Source organism: Dipteris shenzhenensis, chromosome 5 (genome assembly GCF_047967505.1).
Source record: "Dipteris shenzhenensis isolate YYH24624 ecotype China chromosome 5, Dip_SZ_1.0, whole genome shotgun sequence".
In the NCBI taxonomy this organism is placed as follows: Eukaryota; Viridiplantae; Streptophyta; class Polypodiopsida; order Gleicheniales; family Dipteridaceae; genus Dipteris; species Dipteris shenzhenensis.
In genome coordinates, this window is record NC_141600.1 from 38,353,852 (window position 1) to 38,360,005 (window position 6,154).

The following is a 6,154-nucleotide window of genomic DNA, read 5'->3' on the forward strand; positions in this document are numbered from 1 at the left end:
TAGCCAACTCCTTTGGCTTAAGAACTCTTCACACCTAGCCGCGTATCTTTGTCTTATTTCTAACCGATGTTTCATCCATCGGCTAAGTCAGAGAGTAGCCAACTAAATACTTATGTATTCCACACTTCATTCTTCAAGCATAACACTATGCTATGCCACTCATCTAGAGTTACTCAAAAACATTTCTTGGAATAGCTCACAATAGCTTACTGAATACTTTTTGTATTTCATGATCTAACCTTCAAGCACAACACCAGATTGTGCCACTTATCTGGAGCTACTTGGGCAATTTCTTGTAGTAGCTCACAATACCCAACAATTTTTTCAACTCGTTAGTGTGGACAACATGAACGTCTTAATGAACACTCATTCTAGGCTTGCTAACTCAATCCTCTCAATTCCCCTACTAATAACAACACATCAACTCACAAATTCAATTGACTCCTCCCTTGGAGATCACCAAATATTGATGCTTTGATTAGCTAACTCCCAACAAATTAACTCACAAGTGCTTGGTGCTTGTAAATGCCCAACCTTGCGCAGTGCTCGAGTGAAGATGCTCTTGTAATCCATTTCAGTGTAGACTGTGCGTGCTCAAGGTGACAAAATAGTTGGTCAATAGGAAAACTTAGACGTTGGGGTTGTTGTTGAAGGGGAAATTGTGTGATGATAGGAGAACCAAGTTATTAACAATTAGGATTGTAACACCACACCAAGTATACACATTATAGACATATGGAAAAGAAAACCACACTTGTATATCAAAGAAAATTGATACAACCAAGCCGCCTCAACTTGCAGTGCACACTCTCAGTAACAAGCTTCCTAACCTAGCAATCCTCGTGAGAGGGAGTGTGAAACAAGCTATCACTCTCTCTTTCCTACCTCTTGTTACAATGCTTTTCTAGCTACTAAACTACCTTCTAAAGTTGGTGCGCTTGACTTGATATACCGTTGCTTGCTATTGGTACCGTGCTTTCTCTTGTTGGCCTTAACCCGAGGGCCACGAGAGAGAGAGAGAGAGAGAGAGAGAGAGAGAGAGAGAGAGAGAGAGAGAGAGAGAGAGAGAGTTGTGTTCATAAACAAAAGATGAAACAAATAGAAGAAAGATTACATCCATCATGTATTGGTTTGCATTTAGTAAATTTTCATAAGAGAAAATTATTGGATTCAATTGGAGGGCACATCATGTTATTGCTAGATAAATAACCATGTTGAAAAAACAAGGCTTAGAAACATGAGGATAATTGTGGAATCTATGAGTACAAAAGTTCATCATTACAAACAACTGATCAAATGCACGGACACAATGACATACAATGCAATGTTGAAAATTCAACGGATCTCAATACAAGAAAATTATTCCATTCAACATGTGAGGCACATCACAATGTCACGAGACTATGAACAATGCTAATAACCAAGGTGTTAGAAACATGGGCACAACTGTGCAATATATGAGTACAAAATTTGGTGATAGAGAGCATAATCAAATGCATAAACACAATAGTTTGGAGAATGGAATATTCTATGTATGCAATTATTATTGTGAGAGTAGCTACATGAAAGAAGGTATTATTTTTATTTAGGTTTAGGAGAATATACAATCTACCTTGATGGTACATTGAATGTGCATCAATATGTTGGTGAAAGAAATGCAAAGGATATGTCAACAATAGGTTTAGGAGAATATACATTCTACCCTGATGGTTTAGGTTTAGGAGAATATATATTCTACCCTGATGGTACATTGAATGTGCATCAATATGTTGGTTAAAGAAATGCAATAAATATGACAACAATAATAAGTAATATGCATCAATATGTTGTTGGTGAAAGAAATGATATAGATACCATAGTAATAAGTACAAGGATTCAATTGGCTATAAACAAGGATGCTAGACATTTAAGAGCATGATAACGTGTTGTTGTCAATAGGGGTGTGGTTTTAGGTGAGGGGGGGAGCCTCTCTATTTTTTGCATCAACTTTTGTTAAGGGATGATATAGAGCACCCTTATTTATATCCAATAGTCCTTAGTGCTCCTACTCTTCAGGTAATTGGATCCATGAGTCATATATGCAGTCTTTTTCATGCTCAAGTATGGAGCAAGAGACACAAATAAATATGCATCAAGTTGTGGGAAAGCATTGTTGTAAAGATGGTCATGTCTCATTGTTTCTATTTGAAGGACCACGAGAGATTTTAAAAGTTCTATCTACATGGAAATGATGCTAGAAGCAAATTTTTTTAGCATAATATAAGGGCTTATAATAGTGTGATGGCATTTGTCTCATCAGTATCCCAAATTGACCAAATATACTCTAGGAATTGGGGTATACATAGTAGTGTCCATCACCGTGTCGAGAATTTTCTATCTGATGAGGCTAGGCAAGAGATTCCTTGTTTTGCACAGTTATATGTGTATGATGGGGTGCTTGGTTTGGACCAAGCATTTTGGAGTTGCTACAAAGGATGATGCATGAATGCAATCCATATACCAGTGCATTTGTAGCTATAAGGCAATTACTGAGAACAAATCCACATGCAAACTTGAGGAGAGTTATGTCAAACCTTAGAGCAGTACTTGGTTCCTATGGCAAGTGAGGTTGCCGGGGGGTTGCCGCTATCATGCAAGACAAGTGGAGTGACTTTTCCGCTATCATGCTAGGAGAAGGGGATGACTTTGATGTCAAAAATCAAGACATTCAAATTTTAAGTGGCAATGGGGTGATAACTAGAATATCTAATTTTCATTGATCATACATGCCACCATCATGTATGTTGTTTTTTTTCATTGAGGGGATGTTGGCTAGAATCTATATATCCCCTATAGTTATTTTCCTAATCACATACCACTGCATAAGATACGGGGGGGAAATTGTGTTACCTAGAGATAGTTCTATGCATACCGTTCAAGTGAAACTAATACAAATGCATGTCTTCTATGTGAGGGGGAGATTACTACAACAATACATTGTTGATGCATACATTAGCATTAAAGAGTCCAGGTTGGTATGGATACAGAATAATCAAGCTTATTTACGTGCAAAAGTCTATCAAGGATGGACATGGTAAATGCAGTCGATGGGACACATAACATACTAGGAAATGCTGCAAGACGTAGAGTTGTATTGCCATCCTCTTTTATGAGAGGGTTGAAAAATGTGGGCCAGTTATACCAATATGAAATGGTGATTGTGAGAAAAAAGGGTATACATATTTATTTATCACATTCACTTGTAGTCCAAAATGCCCTGAAATATCCAAAGGATTGTTGTCATGTCAAACTGCACAAGATCGGCCAGATTTGACAACCCATGTATTTTATCAAAAGAGCAAGGATATGATGCAATCAATTATGAAGCATAATTTGTTTGAAAAAGTACCTAGATATGCATGTGTGATCGAGTTTCAAAAGAGAGGTCTACTACACTCACATAAATTGTTGATTTTAGAAGGTGCCTTCAAACTTGTGGAGATTGGTTACTATGATCTATTAAAAGGGGGTGTAGTAGATAATCATTGGATTGTGCCATTTAATCCTTTCCATATCAATGTTGGAATTTTCCCCACGATTGTTGTAGTTAAGTATTTGTATAAATACATATACAAGGGTTAAGACAGAGCAACCATCAAGATGTATATAAAATGTGTGGAAGGACAAGGACAATTGCACAACCCAATCTATTGTAGCTTTGATGAGATCATTTGTTGCTTGGATGCACATTATGTGTTAGCATCAAAAGCAGGGGTAACTCAATAGGGTTGATGTTGATGACAAAGTGGTTCTGGTCTGAGCATATGCTAAGAATGTTGTTATTAATTATTTTTCAGATTATATGCCAGTTACAACAAATATGGGGAAATTGTTTGACAAAGGACATTGGGGGGTTGCTTTGTCCAAAAGCTGTACTATGCAGACAAGGGTGTCCTTGCAGAGAATGATACATGCATGCAATCCTTATGCCAACGCATTGGTAGCTTTGGGGTCGATGCAGACTTAAGGTATAAACATGCTTATCCTTAGAAGCATGATAGGTATAAACAGAAAGAGAAGATGGAAAAAAGGGGGCACACCATGCTAAGGCGAAAGTAAAGGGACTACCTCCCCGGGGATCCACATAGGGCATCTTGCTACGCTCTTTTTTCATCTTAGACCCTTTTTTTCGGTTGAATATATCTAAGCAACATTAAAAAATATATCAATGCCCTTACTTAAATGTAGCCCAATTCTTCTACATTAGCATCACTTAACTATTAAAAGTATAAAAGATGTAAGTTAACCAAGCATGTTGCAAAGCATTAAAGACTTCTAATATTGGAAATCATCAAACACATATGGGTGTCGCTCTCTTGTCCCTCCCTTATGGATGTATTAGGGAACATTATTGATGTCATCTTTATTCCCATGTAGTAACTAATCAAGAACCCTTTGCCACAAGCATTTTCTCCAAGTGCATCTAGAACCAAACTCCTCACTTTTCTACATGCTTCCTTTCTCTTTATTGCATGCATCTAGTATGCTAGAGTAACCAGATAACACATCTTTCGTACTTCACAGTTTTCTCTATGAAAATAGATACAATGCGACAGCACTGACGAACAGAGCGTCCTAATGACCATGAAGAAGTAAGAGCATAAGATAAAAAGAGAATTCAATGGTTGATTACACATGTTTAGCTATTTTTTTAAAATGGCTGACGATATGTTTAACTATTCAATGGTTGATTACACATGCTTCCCTCCCTCTTTCACCTCCTCTCCTCTTGTGCTTAACTTATGTTGATATAACTACGATTTTTGCTGAGCGGTGAGGCACATACTAAGAGAATATGTTGGAGTAAATATCAATGAGAGGTGCATGTTCCTAGATTGAAGCAAGAACATTTAACATGTATCTATCAAAGATGATTGCAATTAAGAGCAAAGATACAATCATCAATGGGCTTTTTGAAAATATAGATTGCCATAGAATGTCAATGTAGAGACATAATTAGGATGTATACCAAATACTAGGATGATTGGCATTAGAGTTGAAATCTCCATGGATGGGATTTATTGCTTGTATAAGTGAATGCTAGAATTGTCGTATGATTGGCAAGTTAGTTGTACGATTTAGCACAAGTGTGGGATTGGAATACAAGTATTCCCTTTGTTGTAAATGATGGCTCTAGAATTACTTGGGCTTTGACTTTGGTAGAATCCTTAGAAGGGCCCTTTTAGTATTGAAAGTTTGTGTGTTTTGCTACTAGTAGTGCAAGTCTTTGTGAAGCCTTTTGCATGTGAGGCCAAAGGAGAGACTTGTGGGTAGAGTTTTCTTCCAAATCCTGCATTAATTTAGATGTGACATCGTGAAGTAACATGGAGCTTTGAGCTACTTGTTGTTGATGCCACCACTTGTCCACATATGCCAATGATATCTAGACACCTATGCACCTGACCTTCATTTGTCAATGATGAGGCGTTTAGGTACATTATGTGAAGGATTTGAGAAGAGAAGTCCTTGGCAAATGTGTAAAGTGGCATAGGAGCTAGATCAACGAGTTTGAATCTCGATAAAAGGGCCCTTTCATGCATTGCTTTTTGTGAGGATTTTGCTTGAAAAGAGCTTAGGTGTGCTTCCCACACTCCCTAACACAGTTTTGCTAGGGTTGCAATGCCACTCACTCTGGAGGTACCTCTTTGAGCCTTCGTTGGGAATGGAAGGCAATGCTCATCACCACAACCATTTTAATTGGTTGTTGTAGGTTTGATGCTGGTGGTCTTAGAGGACTACTCCCTACGTATGCTAGTGGGCTTGAGGTTACGTAACCCAATGAGTAGCCCGTTTGAAGAGCCGAGCCTAGCATCTCCGTTTTGAGGCTTACTAGCCCAGCATTGTGATGCCCAAGGATTGTGATTGTCCGATGAAACAGCATGCAAAATCATTGTTTATGAGGCCCGAGTAATCGTTGTCGAGAAGCGGACTAGCCTTGGTGGTGGGGTCGGGCATTGACAACGCCAGCAGTAGCGGCATGCTAGTGTGCGTGCTGCTATTGCTGGCAGCTCGAACATGGGGAAGCACTCTCGAGATTGGGTGTGGGAGGCTACAAGAGAGACAAGACAAGAGAGACTCTCAGAGTGTTTGATCGCACCACTCGAGGTCTAATCGT